At 46.3% G+C, this 15329-nt stretch overlaps 28 non-coding genes across 28 annotated transcripts; all 28 read right to left on the bottom strand.

Moving 5' to 3' along the window:
- Positions 1-1306: 1306 nt before the first annotated feature.
- Positions 1307-1379, bottom strand: trnaa-ugc (transfer RNA alanine (anticodon UGC)). The gene has a single exon. It is a non-coding gene; the product is annotated as a tRNA-Ala (tRNA).
- Positions 1380-1482: 103 nt separating this feature from the next.
- On the bottom strand, positions 1483-1555 carry trnaa-ugc (transfer RNA alanine (anticodon UGC)). Its single transcript has one exon. It is a non-coding gene; the product is annotated as a tRNA-Ala (tRNA).
- Positions 1556-2679: 1124 nt separating this feature from the next.
- trnaa-ugc (transfer RNA alanine (anticodon UGC)) lies at positions 2680-2752 on the bottom strand. The gene has a single exon. It is a non-coding gene; the product is annotated as a tRNA-Ala (tRNA).
- Positions 2753-2855: 103 nt separating this feature from the next.
- Positions 2856-2928, bottom strand: trnaa-ugc (transfer RNA alanine (anticodon UGC)). Its single transcript has one exon. It is a non-coding gene; the product is annotated as a tRNA-Ala (tRNA).
- Positions 2929-3700: 772 nt separating this feature from the next.
- Positions 3701-3773, bottom strand: trnaa-ugc (transfer RNA alanine (anticodon UGC)). Its single transcript has one exon. It is a non-coding gene; the product is annotated as a tRNA-Ala (tRNA).
- Positions 3774-4369: 596 nt separating this feature from the next.
- trnaa-ugc (transfer RNA alanine (anticodon UGC)) lies at positions 4370-4442 on the bottom strand. The gene has a single exon. It is a non-coding gene; the product is annotated as a tRNA-Ala (tRNA).
- Positions 4443-4545: 103 nt separating this feature from the next.
- trnaa-ugc (transfer RNA alanine (anticodon UGC)) lies at positions 4546-4618 on the bottom strand. Its single transcript has one exon. It is a non-coding gene; the product is annotated as a tRNA-Ala (tRNA).
- A 772-nt stretch (positions 4619-5390) lies between these two features.
- Positions 5391-5463, bottom strand: trnaa-ugc (transfer RNA alanine (anticodon UGC)). Its single transcript has one exon. It is a non-coding gene; the product is annotated as a tRNA-Ala (tRNA).
- A 103-nt stretch (positions 5464-5566) lies between these two features.
- Positions 5567-5639, bottom strand: trnaa-ugc (transfer RNA alanine (anticodon UGC)). Its single transcript has one exon. It is a non-coding gene; the product is annotated as a tRNA-Ala (tRNA).
- A 772-nt stretch (positions 5640-6411) lies between these two features.
- On the bottom strand, positions 6412-6484 carry trnaa-ugc (transfer RNA alanine (anticodon UGC)). The gene has a single exon. It is a non-coding gene; the product is annotated as a tRNA-Ala (tRNA).
- Positions 6485-7080: 596 nt separating this feature from the next.
- trnaa-ugc (transfer RNA alanine (anticodon UGC)) lies at positions 7081-7153 on the bottom strand. The gene has a single exon. It is a non-coding gene; the product is annotated as a tRNA-Ala (tRNA).
- A 103-nt stretch (positions 7154-7256) lies between these two features.
- On the bottom strand, positions 7257-7329 carry trnaa-ugc (transfer RNA alanine (anticodon UGC)). Its single transcript has one exon. It is a non-coding gene; the product is annotated as a tRNA-Ala (tRNA).
- Positions 7330-8453: 1124 nt separating this feature from the next.
- On the bottom strand, positions 8454-8526 carry trnaa-ugc (transfer RNA alanine (anticodon UGC)). Its single transcript has one exon. It is a non-coding gene; the product is annotated as a tRNA-Ala (tRNA).
- A 103-nt stretch (positions 8527-8629) lies between these two features.
- On the bottom strand, positions 8630-8702 carry trnaa-ugc (transfer RNA alanine (anticodon UGC)). Its single transcript has one exon. It is a non-coding gene; the product is annotated as a tRNA-Ala (tRNA).
- A 103-nt stretch (positions 8703-8805) lies between these two features.
- On the bottom strand, positions 8806-8878 carry trnaa-ugc (transfer RNA alanine (anticodon UGC)). The gene has a single exon. It is a non-coding gene; the product is annotated as a tRNA-Ala (tRNA).
- A 103-nt stretch (positions 8879-8981) lies between these two features.
- On the bottom strand, positions 8982-9054 carry trnaa-ugc (transfer RNA alanine (anticodon UGC)). Its single transcript has one exon. It is a non-coding gene; the product is annotated as a tRNA-Ala (tRNA).
- A 420-nt stretch (positions 9055-9474) lies between these two features.
- On the bottom strand, positions 9475-9547 carry trnaa-ugc (transfer RNA alanine (anticodon UGC)). Its single transcript has one exon. It is a non-coding gene; the product is annotated as a tRNA-Ala (tRNA).
- Positions 9548-10143: 596 nt separating this feature from the next.
- trnaa-ugc (transfer RNA alanine (anticodon UGC)) lies at positions 10144-10216 on the bottom strand. The gene has a single exon. It is a non-coding gene; the product is annotated as a tRNA-Ala (tRNA).
- A 420-nt stretch (positions 10217-10636) lies between these two features.
- On the bottom strand, positions 10637-10709 carry trnaa-ugc (transfer RNA alanine (anticodon UGC)). Its single transcript has one exon. It is a non-coding gene; the product is annotated as a tRNA-Ala (tRNA).
- A 103-nt stretch (positions 10710-10812) lies between these two features.
- On the bottom strand, positions 10813-10885 carry trnaa-ugc (transfer RNA alanine (anticodon UGC)). Its single transcript has one exon. It is a non-coding gene; the product is annotated as a tRNA-Ala (tRNA).
- Positions 10886-10988: 103 nt separating this feature from the next.
- Positions 10989-11061, bottom strand: trnaa-ugc (transfer RNA alanine (anticodon UGC)). The gene has a single exon. It is a non-coding gene; the product is annotated as a tRNA-Ala (tRNA).
- A 1300-nt stretch (positions 11062-12361) lies between these two features.
- Positions 12362-12434, bottom strand: trnaa-ugc (transfer RNA alanine (anticodon UGC)). The gene has a single exon. It is a non-coding gene; the product is annotated as a tRNA-Ala (tRNA).
- A 597-nt stretch (positions 12435-13031) lies between these two features.
- Positions 13032-13104, bottom strand: trnaa-ugc (transfer RNA alanine (anticodon UGC)). The gene has a single exon. It is a non-coding gene; the product is annotated as a tRNA-Ala (tRNA).
- Positions 13105-13207: 103 nt separating this feature from the next.
- On the bottom strand, positions 13208-13280 carry trnaa-ugc (transfer RNA alanine (anticodon UGC)). Its single transcript has one exon. It is a non-coding gene; the product is annotated as a tRNA-Ala (tRNA).
- Positions 13281-13383: 103 nt separating this feature from the next.
- On the bottom strand, positions 13384-13456 carry trnaa-ugc (transfer RNA alanine (anticodon UGC)). Its single transcript has one exon. It is a non-coding gene; the product is annotated as a tRNA-Ala (tRNA).
- A 596-nt stretch (positions 13457-14052) lies between these two features.
- trnaa-ugc (transfer RNA alanine (anticodon UGC)) lies at positions 14053-14125 on the bottom strand. The gene has a single exon. It is a non-coding gene; the product is annotated as a tRNA-Ala (tRNA).
- A 420-nt stretch (positions 14126-14545) lies between these two features.
- On the bottom strand, positions 14546-14618 carry trnaa-ugc (transfer RNA alanine (anticodon UGC)). The gene has a single exon. It is a non-coding gene; the product is annotated as a tRNA-Ala (tRNA).
- A 279-nt stretch (positions 14619-14897) lies between these two features.
- trnaa-ugc (transfer RNA alanine (anticodon UGC)) lies at positions 14898-14970 on the bottom strand. The gene has a single exon. It is a non-coding gene; the product is annotated as a tRNA-Ala (tRNA).
- Positions 14971-15329: the final 359 nt, after the last annotated feature.

The following is a 15329-nucleotide window of genomic DNA, read 5'->3' as shown; positions in this document are numbered from 1 at the left end:
TGTTTAAGACTCATCAACTAACAGGTTACGAGCATTGACAGATACATAAATGAAGGTGTTGCATGCAATACACCATCGCAAGTTCCCTTAGCATTTAATATATCATGGAAATGTGCCAGGAAATAGCTACTGCTTTATTTTGAATATCTAGTGGTAGCTGTTCTTGGGGGAGTTTCCTTGAACGTAGTGTGATTGTGCAAAGCTCAGAGTTGCTGATACCAAGGAAAGATATTAAGGTGGCTGTGGTGGACAACACCTCCTTGATGTCTCGTGAATTACAGGTGTTCTGGGGTGTTGTTTAGGCCCAGCAGCTAAATGATTGGAGAATGTGGGTATCGATCCCACTACCTCTCACATGCAAAGCGAGCGCTCTTCCACTTGAGCTAATTCCCCCTGCTTAGCTAATCTTGACATGCAGTTATTTGACTCACCTGTTAATGGCTCTCCGAAATGCCTTCTGTACATTAGCCAGAGAGCTGGTTCGTTCTTTTTATGTTTAAGACTCATCAACTAACAGGTTACGAGCATTGACAGATACATAAATGAAGGTGTTGCATGCAATACACCATCGCAAGTTCCCTTAGCATTTAATATATCATGGAAATGTGCCAGGAAATAGCTACTGCTTTATTTTGAATATCTAGTGGTAGCTGTTCTTGGGGGAGTTTCCTTGAACGTAGTGTGATTGTGCAAAGCTCAGAGTTGCTGATACCAAGGAAAGATATTAAGGTGGCTGTGGTGGACAACACCTCCTTGATGTCTCGTGAATTACAGGTGTTCTGGGGTGTTGTTTAGGCCCAGCAGCTAAATGATTGGAGAATGTGGGTATCGATCCCACTACCTCTCACATGCAAAGCGAGCGCTCTTCCACTTGAGCTAATTCCCCCTGCTTAGCTAATCTTGACATGCAGTTATTTGACTCACCTGTTAATGGCTCTCCGAAATGCCTTCTGTACATTAGCCAGAGAGCTGGTTCGTTCTTTTTATGTTTAAGACTCATCAACTAACAGGTTACGAGCATTGACAGATACATAAATGAAGGTGTTGCATGCACTACATCATCGCAACTTCCCTTAGCATTTAATATATCATGGAAATGTCCCAGGAAATGGCTACTGCTTTATTTTGAATATCTAGTGGTGGCTGTTCTTGGGAGAGTTTCCTTGAACGTAGTATGATTTTGCAAAGCTCAGAGTTGCTGATACCAAGGGAAGATATTAAGGTGGCTGTGGTGGACAACGCCTCCTTGATGTCTGGTGAATTACGGGTGTTCTGGGGTGTTGTTTAGGCCCAGCAGCTAAATGATTGGAGAATGTGGGTATCGATCCCACTACCTCTCACATGCAAAGCGAGCGCTCTACCACTTGAGCTAATTCCCCCTGCTGAGCTAATCTTAAGGTGGCTGTGGTGTACAACGCCTCCTTGATGTCTGGTGAATTATGGCTGTTCTGGGGTGTTGTTTAGGCCCAGCAGCTAAATGATTGGAGAATGTGGGTATCGATCCCACTACCTCTCACATGCAAAGCGAGCGCTCTACCACTTGAGCTAATTCCCCCTGCTGAGCTAATCTTAAGTTGGCTGTGGTGGACAACGCCTCCTTGATGTCTGGTGAATTATGACTGTTCTGGGGTGTTGTTTAGGCCCAGCAGCTAAATGATTGGAGAATGTGGGTATCGATCCCACTACTTCTCACATGCAAAGCGAGCGCTCTTCCACTTGAGCTAATTCCCCCTGCTGAGCTATTCTTAAGGTGGCTGTGGTGGACAACACCTCCTTGATGTCTGGTGAATTACGGGTGTTCTGGGGTGTTGTTTAGGCCCAGCAGCTAAATGATTGGAGAATGTGGGTATCCATCCCACTACCTCTCACATGCAAAGCGAGCGCTCTACCACTTGAGCTAATTCCCCCTGCTGAGCTAATCTTAAGGTGGCTGTGGTGTACAACGCCTCCTTGATGTCTGGTGAATTATGGCTGTTCTGGGGTGTTGTTTAGGCCCAGCAGCTAAATGATTGGAGAATGGGGGTATTGATCCCACTACCTCTCACATGCAAAGCGAGCGCTCTACCACTTGAGCTAATTCCCCCTGCTGAGCTATTCTTAAGTTGGCTGTGGTGGACAACGCCTCCTTGATGTCTGGTGAATTATGACTGTTCTGGGGTGTTGTTTAGGCCCAGCAGCTAAATGATTGGAGAATGTGGGTATCGATCCCACTACTTCTCACATGCAAAGCGAGTGCTCTTCCACTTGAGCTAATTCCCCCTGCTGAGCTAATCTTGACATGCAGTTATTTGACTCACCTGTTAATGGCTCTCCGAAATGCCTTCTGTATATTAGCCAGAGAGCTGGTTCGTTCTTTTTATGTTTAAGACTCATCAACTAACAGGTTACGAGCATTGACAGATACATAAATGAAGGTGTTGCATGCAATACACCATCGCAAGTTCCCTTAGCATTTAATATATCATGGAAATGTGCCAGGAAATAGCTACTGCTTTATTTTGAATATCTAGTGGTAGCTGTTCTTGGGGGAGTTTCCTTGAACGTAGTATGATTGTGCAAAGCTCAGAGTTGCTGATACCAAGGGAGGATTTTAAGATGGCTGTGTTGGATAACACCTCCTTGATGTCTGGTGAATTATGGGTGTTCTGAGGTGTTGTTTAGGCCTAGCAGCTAAATGATTGGAGAATGTGGGTATCGATCCCACTACCTCTCACATGCAAAGCGAGCGCTCTACCACTTGAGCTAATTCCCCCTGCTGAGCTAATCTTAAGGTGGCTGTGGTGGACAACGCCTCCTTGATGTCTGGTGAATTATGGCTGTTCTGGGGTCTTGTTTAGGCCCAGCAGCTAAATGATTGGAGAATGTGGGTATCGATCCCACTACCTCTCACATGCAAAGCGAGCGCTCTACCACTTGAGCTAATTCCCCCTGCTGAGCTAATCTTAAGGTGGCTGTGGTGGACAATGCCTCCTTGATGTCTGGTGAATTATGGCTGTTCTGGGGTGTTGTTTAGGCCCAGCAGCTAAATGGTTGGAGAATGTGGGTATCGATCCCACTACCTCTCACATGCAAAGCGAGCGCTCTTCCACTTGAGCTAATTCCCCCTGCTGAGCTAATCTTGACATGCAGTTATTTGACTCACCTGTTAAAGGCTCTTCAAAATGCCTTCTGTACATTAGCCAGAAAGCTGGTTCGTTCTTTTTATGTTTAAGACTCATCAACTAACAGGTTACGAGCATTGACAGATACATAAATGAAGGTGTTGCATGCACTACATCATCGCTAGTTCCCTTAGCATTTAATATATCATGGAAATGTCCCAGGAAATGGCTACTGCTTTATTTTGAATATCTAGTGGTGGCTGTTCTTGGGGGAGTTTCCTTGAACGTAGTATGATTTTGCAAAGCTCAGAGTTGCTGATACCAAGGGAAGATATTAAGGTGGCTGTGGTGGACAACACCTCCTTGATGTCTGGTGAATTACGGGTGTTCTGGGGTGTTGTTTAGGCCCAGCAGCTAAATGATTGGAGAATGTGGGTATCGATCCCACTACCTCTCACATGCAAAGCGAGCGCTCTTCCACTTGAGCTAATTCCCCCTGCTGAGCTAATCTTAAGGTGGCTGTGGTGTACAACGCCTCCTTGATGTCTGGTGAATTATGGCTGTTCTGGGGTGTTGTTTAGGCCCAGCAGCTAAATGATTGGAGAATGTGGGTATTGATCCCACTACCTCTCACATGCAAAGCGAGCGCTCTACCACTTGAGCTAATTCCCCCTGCTGAGCTAATCTTAAGGTGGCTGTGGTGGACAACGCCTCCTTGATGTCTGGTGCATTATGACTGTTCTGGGGTATTGTTTAGGCCCAGCAGCTAAATGATTGGAGAATGTGGGTATCGATCCCACTACCTCTCACATGCAAAGCAATCGCTCTACCACTTGAGGTAATTCCCCCTGCTGAGCTAATCTTGACATGAAGTTATTTGACTCACCTGTTAATGGCTCTCCGAAATGCCTTCTGTACATTAGCCAGAGAGCTGGTTCGTTCTTTTTATGTTTAAGACTCATCAACTAACAGGTTACGAGCATTGACAGATACATAAATGAAGGTGTTGCATGCAATACACCATCGCAAGTTCCCTTAGCATTTAATATATCATGGAAATGTGCCAGGAAATAGCTACTGCTTTATTTTGAATATCTAGTGGTAGCTGTTCTTGGGGGAGTTTCCTTGAACGTAGTGTGATTCTGCAAAGCTCAGAGTTGCTGATACCAAGGGAAGATATTAAGGTGGCTGTGGTTGACAACACCTCCTTGATGTCTCGTGAATTACGGGTGTTCTGGGGTGTTGTTTAGGCCCAGCAGCTAAATGATTGGAGAATGTGGGTATCGATCCCACTACCTCTCACATGCAAAGCGAGCGCTCTACCACTTGAGCTAATTCCCCCTGCAGAGCTAATCTTAAGGTGGCTGTGGTGGACAACGCCTCCTTGATGTCTGGTGAATTATGGCTGTTCTGGGGTCTTGTTTAGGCCCAGCAGCTAAATGATTGGAGAATGTGGGTATTGATCCCACTACCTCTCACATGCAAAGCGAGTGCTCTACCACTTGAGCTAATTCCCCCTGCTGAACTAATCTTAAGGTGGCTGTGGTGGACAACGCCTCCTTGATGTCTGGTGAATTATGGCTGTTCTGGGGTGTTGTTTAGGCCCAGCAGCTAAATGATTGGAGAATGTGGGTATCGATCCCACTACCTCTCACATGCAAAGTGAGCGGTCTACCACTTGAGCTAATTCCCCCTGCTGAGCTAATCTTAAGGTGGCTGTGGTGGACAACGCCTCCTTGATGTCTGGTGAATTATGGCTGTTCTGGGGTGTTGTTTAGGCCCAGCAGCTAAATGATTGGAGAATGTGGGTATCGATCCCACTACCTCTCACATAGAAAGCAAGCGCTCTACCACTTGAGCTAATTCCCCCTGCTGAGCTAATCTTGACATGCAGTTATTTGACTCACCTGTTAATGGCTCTCCGAAATGCCTTCTGTACATTAGCCAGAGAGCTGGTTCGTTCTTTTTATGTTTAAGACTCATCAACTAACAGGTTACGAGCATTGACAGATACATAAATGAAGGTGTTGCATGCAATACACCATCGCAAGTTCCCTTAGCATTTAATATATCATGGAAATGTGCCAGGAAATAGCTACTGCTTTATTTTGAATATCTAGTGGTAGCTGTTCTTGGGGGAGTTTCCTTGAACGTAGTATGATTGTGCAAAGCTCAGAGTTGCTGATACCAAGGGAGGATTTTAAGATGGCTGTGTTGGATAACACCTCCTTGATGTCTGGTGAATTATGGGTGTTCTGAGGTGTTGTTTAGGCCTAGCAGCTAAATGATTGGAGAATGTGGGTATCGATCCCACTACCTCTCACATGCAAAGCGAGCGCTCTACCACTTGAGCTAATTCCCCCTGCTGAGCTAATCTTAAGGTGGCTGTGGTGGACAACGCCTCCTTGATGTCTGGTGAATTATGGCTGTTCTGGGGTCTTGTTTAGGCCCAGCAGCTAAATGATTGGAGAATGTGGGTATCGATCCCACTACCTCTCACATGCAAAGCGAGCGCTCTACCACTTGAGCTAATTCCCCCTGCTGAGCTAATCTTAAGGTGGCTGTGGTGGACAATGCCTCCTTGATGTCTGGTGAATTATGGCTGTTCTGGGGTGTTGTTTAGGCCCAGCAGCTAAATGGTTGGAGAATGTGGGTATCGATCCCACTACCTCTCACATGCAAAGCGAGCGCTCTTCCACTTGAGCTAATTCCCCCTGCTGAGCTAATCTTGACATGCAGTTATTTGACTCACCTGTTAAAGGCTCTTCAAAATGCCTTCTGTACATTAGCCAGAAAGCTGGTTCGTTCTTTTTATGTTTAAGACTCATCAACTAACAGGTTACGAGCATTGACAGATACATAAATGAAGGTGTTGCATGCACTACATCATCGCAAGTTCCCTTAGCATTTAATATATCATGGAAATGTCCCAGGAAATGGCTACTGCTTTATTTTGAATATCTAGTGGTGGCTGTTCTTGGGGGAGTTTCCTTGAACGTAGTATGATTTTGCAAAGCTCAGAGTTGCTGATACCAAGGGAAGATATTAAGGTGGCTGTGGTGGACAACACCTCCTTGATGTCTGGTGAATTACGGGTGTTCTGGGGTGTTGTTTAGGCCCAGCAGCTAAATGATTGGAGAATGTGGGTATCGATCCCACTACCTCTCACATGCGAAGCGAGCGCTCTTCCACTTGAGCTAATTCCCCCTGCTGAGCTAATCTTAAGGTGGCTGTGGTGTACAACGCCTCCTTGATGTCTGGTGAATTATGGCTGTTCTGGGGTGTTGTTTAGGCCCAGCAGCTAAATGATTGGAGAATGTGGGTATTGATCCCACTACCTCTCACATGCAAAGCGAGCGCTCTACCACTTGAGCTAATTCCCCCTGCTGAGCTAATCTTAAGGTGGCTGTGGTGGACAACGCCTCCTTGATGTCTGGTGCATTATGACTGTTCTGGGGTATTGTTTAGGCCCAGCAGCTAAATGATTGGAGAATGTGGGTATCGATCCCACTACCTCTCACATGCAAAGCAAGCGCTCTACCACTTGAGGTAATTCCCCCTGCTGAGCTAATCTTGACATGAAGTTATTTGACTCACCTGTTAATGGCTCTCCGAAATGCCTTCTGTACATTAGCCAGAGATCTGGTTCGTTCTTTTTATGTTTAAGACTCATCAACTAACAGGTTACGAGCATTGACAGATACATAAATGAAGGTGTTGCATGCAATACACCATCGCAAGTTCCCTTAGCATTTAATATATCATGGAAATGTGCCAGGAAATAGCTACTGCTTTATTTTGAATATCTAGTGGTAGCTGTTCTTGGGGGAGTTTCCTTGAACGTAGTGTGATTCTGCAAAGCTCAGAGTTGCTGATACCAAGGGAAGATATTAAGGTGGCTGTGGTGGACAACACCTCCTTGATGTCTCGTGAATTACGGGTGTTCTGGGGTGTTGTTTAGGCCCAGCAGCTAAATGATTGGAGAATGTGGGTATCGATCCCACTACCTCTCACATGCAAAGCGAGCGCTCTACCACTTGAGCTAATTCCCCCTGCAGAGCTAATCTTAAGGTGGCTGTGGTGGACAACGCCTCCTTGATGTCTGGTGAATTATGGCTGTTCTGGGGTCTTGTTTAGGCCCAGCAGCTAAATGATTGGAGAATGTGGGTATTGATCCCACTACCTCTCACATGCAAAGCGAGTGCTCTACCACTTGAGCTAATTCCCCCTGCTGAGCTAATCTTAAGGTGGCTGTGGTGGACAACGCCTCCTTGATGTCTGGTGAATTATGGCTGTTCTGGGGTGTTGTTTAGGCCCAGCAGCTAAATGATTGGAGAATGTGGGTATCGATCCCACTACCTCTCACATGCAAAGCGAGCGGTCTACCACTTGAGCTAATTCCCCCTGCTGAGCTAATCTTAAGGTGGCTGTGGTGGACAACGCCTCCTTGATGTCTGGTGAATTATGGCTGTTCTGGGGTGTTGTTTAGGCCCAGCAGCTAAATGATTGGAGAATGTGGGTATTGATCCCACTACCTCTCACATGGAAAGCAAGCGCTCTACCACTTGAGCTAATTCCCCCTGCTGAGCTAATCTTGACATGCAGTTATTTGACTCACCTGTTAATGGCTCTCCGAAATGCCTTCTGTACATTAGCCAGAGAGCTGGTTCGTTCTTTTTATGTTTAAGACTCATCAACTAACAGGTTACGAGCATTGACAGATACATAAATGAAGGTGTTGCATGCAATACACCATCGCAAGTTCCCTTAGCATTTAATATATCATGGAAATGTGCCAGGAAATAGCTACTGCTTTATTTTGAATATCTAGTGGTAGCTGTTCTTGGGGGAGTTTCCTTGAACGTAGTGTGATTCTGCAAAGCTCAGAGTTGTTGATACCAAGGGAAGATATTAAGGTGGCTGTGGTGGACAACACCTCCTTGATGTCTCGTGAATTACGGGTGTTCTGGGGTGTTGTTTAGGCCCAGCAGCTAAATGATTGGAGAATGTGGGTATCGATCCCACTACTTCTCACATGCAAAGCGAGCGCTCTTCCACTTGAGCTAATTCCCCCTGCTGAGCTAATCTTAAGGTGGCTGTGGTGGACAACGCCTCCTTGATGTCTGGTGAATTATGGCTGTTCTGGGGTGTTGTTTAGGCCCAGCAGCTAAATGGTTGGAGAATGTGGGTATTGATCCCACTACCTCTCACATGCAAAGCGAGCGCTCTTCCACTTGAGCTAATTCCCCCTGCTGAGCTAATCTTAAGGTGGCTGTGGTGGACAACGCCTCCTTGATGTCTGGTGAATTATGGGTGTTCTGGGGTGTTGTTTAAGCCCAGCAGCTAAATGATTGGAGAATGTGGGTATCGATCCCACTACCTCTCACATGCAAAGCGAGTGCTCTACCACTTGAGCTAATTCCCCCTGCTGAGCTAATCTTAAGGTGGCTGTGGTGGACAACGCCTCCTTGATGTCTGGTGAATTATGGCTGTTCTGGGGTGTTGTTTAGGCCCAGCAGCTAAATGATTGGAGAATGTGGGTATCGATCCCACTACCTCTCACATGCAAAGCGAGTGCTCTACCACTTGAGCTAATTCCCCCTGCTGAGCTAATCTTAAGGTGGCTGTGGTGGACAACGCCTCCTTGATGTCTGGTGAATTATGGCTGTTCTGGGGTGTTGTTTAGGCCCAGCAGCTAAATGATTGGAGAATGTGGGTATCGATCCCACTACCTCTCACATGCAAAGCGAGCGCTCTACCACTTGAGCTAATTCCCCCTGCTGAGCTAATCTTAAGTTGGCTGTGGTGGACAACGCCTCCTTGATGTCTGGTGAATTATGACTGTTCTGGGGTGTTGTTTAGGCCCAGCAGCTAAATGATTGGAGAATGTGGGTATCGATCCCACTACCTCTCACATGCAAAGCGAGCGCTCTACCACTTGAGCTAATTCCCCCTGCTGAGCTAATCTTGACATGCAGTTATTTGACTCACCTATTAAAGGCTCTTCAAAATGCCTTCTGTACATTAGCCAGAAAGCTGGTTCGTTCTTTTTATGTTTAAGACTCATCAACTAACAGGTTATGAGCATTGACAGATACATAAATGAAGGTGTTGCATGCAATACACCATCGCAAGTTCCCTTAGCATTTAATATATCATGGAAATGTGCCAGGAAATAGCTACTGCTTTATTTTGAATATCTAGTGGTAGCTGTTCTTGGGGGAGTTTCCTTGAACGTAGTGTGATTGTGCAAAGCTCAGAGGTGCTGATACCAAGGGAAGATATTAAGGTGGCTGTGGTGGACAACACCTCCTTGATGTCTCGTGAATTACGGGTGTTCTGGGGTGTTGTTTAGGCCCAGCAGCTAAATGATTGGAGAATGTGGGTATCGATCCCACTACCTCTCACATGCAAAGCGAGCGCTCTACCACTTGAGCTAATTCCCCCTGCAGAGCTAATCTTGACCTGCAGTTATTTGACTCACCTGTTAATGGCTCTCCGAAATGCCTTCTGTGCATTAGCCAGAGAGCTGGTTCGTTCTTTTTATGTTTAAGACTCATCAACTAACAGGTTACGAGCATTGACAGATACATAAATGAAGGTGTTGCATGCACTACATCATCGCAAGTTCCCTTAGCATTTAATATATCATGGAAATGTCCCAGGAAATGGCTACTGCTTTATTTTGAATATCTAGTTGTGGCTGTTCTTGGGGGAGTTTCCTTGAACGTAGTATGATTGTGCAAAGCTCAGAGTTGCTGATACTAAGGGAGGATTTTAAGATGGCTGTGTTGGACAACACCTCCTTGATGTCTGGTGAATTATGGGTGTTCTGGGGTGTTGTTTAGGCCCAGCAGCTAAATGATTGGAGAATGTGGGTATTGATCCCACCACCTCTCACATGCAAAGCGAGCACTCCACCACTTGAGCTAATTCCACCTGCTGAGCTAATCTTAAGGTGGCTGTGGTGGACAACGCCTCCTTGATGTCTGGTGAATTATGACTGTTCTGGGGTATTGTTTAGGCCCAGCAGCTAAATGATTGGAGAATGTGGGAATCGATCCCACTACCTCTCACATGCAAAGCAAGCGCTCTACCACTTGAGCTAATTCCCCCTGCTGAGCTAATCTTGACATGCAGTTATTTGACTCACCTGTTAATGGCTCTCCGAAATGCCTTCTGTACATTAGCCAGAGAGCTGGTTCGTTCTTTTTATGTTTAAGACTCATCAACTAACAGGTTACGAGCATTGACAGATACATAAATGAAGGTGTTGCATGCAATACACCATCGCAAGTTCCCTTAGCATTTAATATATCATGGAAATGTGCCAGGAAATAGCTACTGCTTTATTTTGAATATCTAGTGGTAGCTGTTCTTGGGGGAGTTTCCTTGAACGTAGTGTGATTCTGCAAAGCTCAGAGTTGCTGATACCAAGGGAAGATATTAAGGTGGCTGTGGTGGACAACGCCTCCTTGATGTCTGGTGAATTATGGCTGTTCTGGGGTGTTGTTTAGGCCCAGCAGCTAAATGATTGGAGAATGTGGGTATCGATCCCACTACCTCTCACATGCAAAGCGAGCGCTCTACCACTTGAGCTAATTCCCCCTGCTGAGCTAATCTTAAGGTGGCTGTGGTGGACAACGCCTCCTTGATGTCTGGTGAATTATGGCTGTTCTGGGGTGTTGTTTAGGCCCAGCAGCTAAATGATTGGAGAATGTGGGTATCGATCCCACTACCTCTCACATGCAAAGCGAGCGCTCTACCACTTGAGCTAATTCCCCCTGCTGAGCAATTCTTAAGGTGGCTGTGTTGGACAACACCTCCTTGATGTCTGGTGAATTATGGCTGTTCTGGGGTGTTGTTTAGGCCCAGCAGCTAAATGATTGGAGAATGTGGGTATCGATCCCACTACCTCTCACATGCAAAGCGAGCGCTCTACCACTTGAGCTAATTCCCCCTGCTGAGCTAATCTTAAGGTGGCTGTGGTGGACAACGCCTCCTTGATGTCTGGTGAATTACGGGTGTTCTGGGGTGTTGTTTAGGCCCAGCAGCTAAATGATTGGAGAATGTGGGTATCGATCCCACTACCTCTCACAGGCAAAGCGAGCGCTCTACCACTTGAGCTAATTCCCCCTGCTGAGCTAATCTTAAGGTGGCTGTGGTGGACAACGCCTCCTTGATGTCTGGTGAATTATGGCTGTTCTGGGGTCTTGTTTAGGCCCAGCAGCTAAATGATTGGAGAATGTGGGTATCAATCAAACTACCTCTCACATGCAAAGCGAGCGCTCTACCACTTGAGCTAATTCCCCCTGCTGAGCTAATCTTGACATGCAGTTATTTGACTCACCTGTTAATGGCTCTCCGAAATGCCTTCTGTATATTAGCCAGAGAGCTGGTTCGTTCTTTTTATGTTTAAGACTCATCAACTAACAGGTTACGAGCATTGACAGATACATAAATGAAGGTGTTGCATGCAATACACCATCGCAAGTTCCCTTAGCATTTAATATATCATGGAAATGTGCCAGGAAATAGCTACTGCTTTATTTTGAATATCTAGTGGTAGCTGTTCTTGGGGGAGTTTCCTTGAACGTAGTGTGATTGTGCAAAGCTCAGAGTTGCTGATACCAAGGGAAGATATTAAGGTGGCTGTGGTGGACAACACCTCCTTGATGTCTGGTGAATTCCGAGTGTTCTGGGGTGTTGTTTAGGCCCAGCAGCTAAATGATTGGAGAATGTGGGTATTGATCACACTACCTCTCACATGCAAAGCGAGCGCTCTACCACTTGAGCTAATTCCCCCTGCTGAGCTAATCTTAAGGTGGCTGTGGTGGACAACGCCTCTTTGATGTCTGGTGAATTATGGCTGTTCTGGGGTGTTGTTTAGGCCCTGCAGCTAAATGATTGGAGAATGTGGGTATCGATCCCACTACCTCTCATATGCAAAGCGAGCACTCTACCACTTGAGCTAATTCCCCCTGCTGAGCTAATCTTAAGGTGGCTGTGGTGGACAACGCCTCCTTGATGTCTGGTGAATTATGGCTGTTCTGGGGTGTTGTTTAGGCCCAGCAGCTAAATGATTGGAGAATGTGGGTATCGATCCCACTACCTCTCACAGGCAAAGCGAGCGCTCTACCACTTGAGCTAATTCCCCCTGCTGAGCTAATCTTAAGGTGGCTGTGGTGGACAACGCCTCCTTGATGTCTGGTGACTTATGGCTGTTCTGGGGTCTTGTTTAGGCCCAGCAGCTAAATGATTGGAGAATGTGGGTATCGATCCCACTACCTCTCACATGCAAAGCGAGCGCTCTACCACTTGAGCTAATTCCCCCTGCTGAGCTAATCTTGACATGCAGTTATTTGACTCACCTGTTAATGGCTCTCCGAAATGCCTTCTGTATATTAGCCAGAGAGCTGGTTCGTTCTTTTTATGTTTAAGACTCATCAACTAACAGGTTACGAGCATTGACAGATACATAAATGAAGGTGTTGCATGCAATACACCATCGCAAGTTCCCTTAGCATTTAATATATCATGGAAATGTGCCAGGAAATAGCTACTGCTTTATTTTGAATATCTAGTGGTAGCTGTTCTTGGGGGAAGTTTCCTTGAACGTAGTGTGATTGTGCAAAGCTCAGAGTTGCTGATACCAAGGGAAGATATTAAGGTGGCTGTGGTGGACAACACCTCCTTGATGTCTGGTGAATTCCGAGTGTTCTGGGGTGTTGTTTAGGCCCAGCAGCTAAATGATTGGAGAATGCGGGTATCGATCCAACTACCTCTCACATGCAAAGCGAGCGCTCTACCACTTGAGCTAATTCCCCCTGCTGAGCTAATCTTAAGGTGGCTGTGGTGGACAACGCCTCCTTGATGTCTGGTGAATTATGGCTGTTCTGGTGTGTTGTTTAGGCCCAGCAGCTTAATGATTGGAGAATGTGGGTATTGATCCCACTACCTCTCACATGCAAAGCGAGCGCTCTACCACTTGAGCTAATTCCCCCTGCTGAGCTAATCTTAAGGTGGCTGTGGTGGACAAGGCCTCCTTGATGTCTGGAGAATTATGATTCTTCTGGGGTGTTGTTTAGGCCCAGCAGCTAAATGATTGGAGAATGTGGGTATCGATCCCACTACCTCTCACATGCAAAGCGAGCGCTCTACCACTTGAGCTAATTCCCCTTGGTGAGCTAATCTTACGGTGGCTGTGGTGGACAACGCCTCCTTGATGTCTGGTGAATTACGGGTGTTCTGGGTTGTTGTTTAGGCCCAGCAGCTAAATGATTGGAGAATGTGGGTATCGATCCCACTACCTCTCACATGCAAAGCGAGCGCTCTACCACTTGAGCTAATTCCCCCTGCTGAGCTAATCTTAAGGTGGCTGTGGTGGACAACGCCTCCTTGATGTCTGGTGAATTATGGCTGTTCTGGGGTCTTGTTTAGGCCCAGCAGCTAAATGATTGGAGAATGTGGGTATCGATCCCACTACCTCTCACATGCAAAGCGAGCGCCCTACCACTTGAGCTAATTCCCCCTGCTGAGCTAATCTTGACATGCAGTTATTTGACTCACCTGTTAAAGGCTCTTCAAAATGTCTTCTGTACATTAGCCAGTAAGCTGGTTCGTTCTTTTTATGTTTAAGACTCATCAACTAACAGGTTACGAGCATTGACAGATACATAAATGAAGGTGTTGCATGCACTACATCATCGCAAGTTCCCTTAGCATTTAATATATCATGGAAATGTCCCAGGAAATGGCTACTGCTTTATTTTGAATATCTAGTGGTAGCTGTTCTTGGGGGAGTTTCCTTGAACGTAGTATGATTATGCAAAGCTCAGAGTTGCTGATACCAAGGGAAGATCTTAAGGTGGCTGTGGTGGACAACGCCTCCTTGATGTCTGGTGTATTACGGGTGTTCTGGGGTGTTGTTTAGGCCTAGCAGCTAAATGATTGGAGAATGTGGGTATTGATCCCACTACCTCTCACATGCAAAGCGAGCGCTCTACCACTTGAGCTAATTCCCCCTGCTGAGCTAATCTTGACATGCAGTTATTTGACTCACCTGTTAATGGCTCTCCGAAATGCCTTCTGTACATTAGCCAGAGAGCTGGTTCGTTCTTTTTATGTTTAAGACTCATCAACTAACAGGTTACGAGCATTGACAGATACATAAATGAAGGTGTTGCATGCACTACATCATCGCAAGTTCCCTTAGCATTTTATATATCATGGAAATGTGCCAGGAAATAGCTACTGCTTTATTTTGAATATCTAGTGGTAGCTGTTCTTGGGGGAGTTTCCTTGAACGTAGTGTGATTGTGCAAAGCTCAGAGTTGCTGATACCAAGGGAAGATATTAAGGTGGCTGTGGTGGACAACACCTCCTTGATGTCTGGTGAATTCCGGGTGTTCTGGGGTGTTGTTTAGGCCCAGCAGCTAAATGATTGGAGAATGTGGGTATCGATCCCACTACCTCTCACATGCAAAGCGAGCGCTCTACCACTTGAGCTAATTCCCCCTGCTGAGCTAATCTTAAGGTGGCTGTGGTGGACAACGCCTCCTTGATGTCTGGTGAATTATGGCTGTTCTGGTGTGTTGTTTAGGCCCAGCAGCTAAATGATTGGAGAATGTGGGTATTGATCCCACTACCTCTCACATGCAAAGCGAGCACTCTACCACTTGAGCTAATTCCCCCTGCTGAGCTAATCTTAAGGTGGCTGTGGTGGACAACGCCTCCTTGATGTCTGGTGAATTATGGCTGTTCTGGGGTCTTGTTTAGGCCCAGCAGCTAAATGATTGGAGAATGTGGGTATTGATCCCACTACCTCTCACATGCAAAGCGAGCGCTCTACCACTTGAGCTAATTCCCCCTGCTGAGCTAATCTTAAGGTGGCTGTGGTGGACAACGCCTCTTTGATGTCTGGTGAATTATGGCTGTTCTGGGGTGTTGTTTAGGCCCTGCAGCTAAATGATTGGAGAATGTGGGTATCGATCCCACTACCTCTCATATGCAAAGCGAGCGCTCTACCACTTGAGCTAATTCCCCCTGCTGAGCTAATCTTAAGGTGGCTGTGGTGGACAACGCCTCCTTGATGTCTGGTGAATTATGGCTGTTCTGGGGTGTTGTTTAGGCCCAGCAGCTAAATGATTGGAGAATGTGGGTATCGATCCCACTACCTCTCACAGGCAAAGCGAGCGCTCTACCACTTGAGCTAATTCCCCCTGCTGA

This window comes from Brienomyrus brachyistius, chromosome 2 (genome assembly GCF_023856365.1).
Source record: "Brienomyrus brachyistius isolate T26 chromosome 2, BBRACH_0.4, whole genome shotgun sequence".
Classification (NCBI taxonomy): Eukaryota; Metazoa; Chordata; class Actinopteri; order Osteoglossiformes; family Mormyridae; genus Brienomyrus; species Brienomyrus brachyistius.
This window is presented reverse-complemented; position numbering and strand designations above follow the sequence as displayed.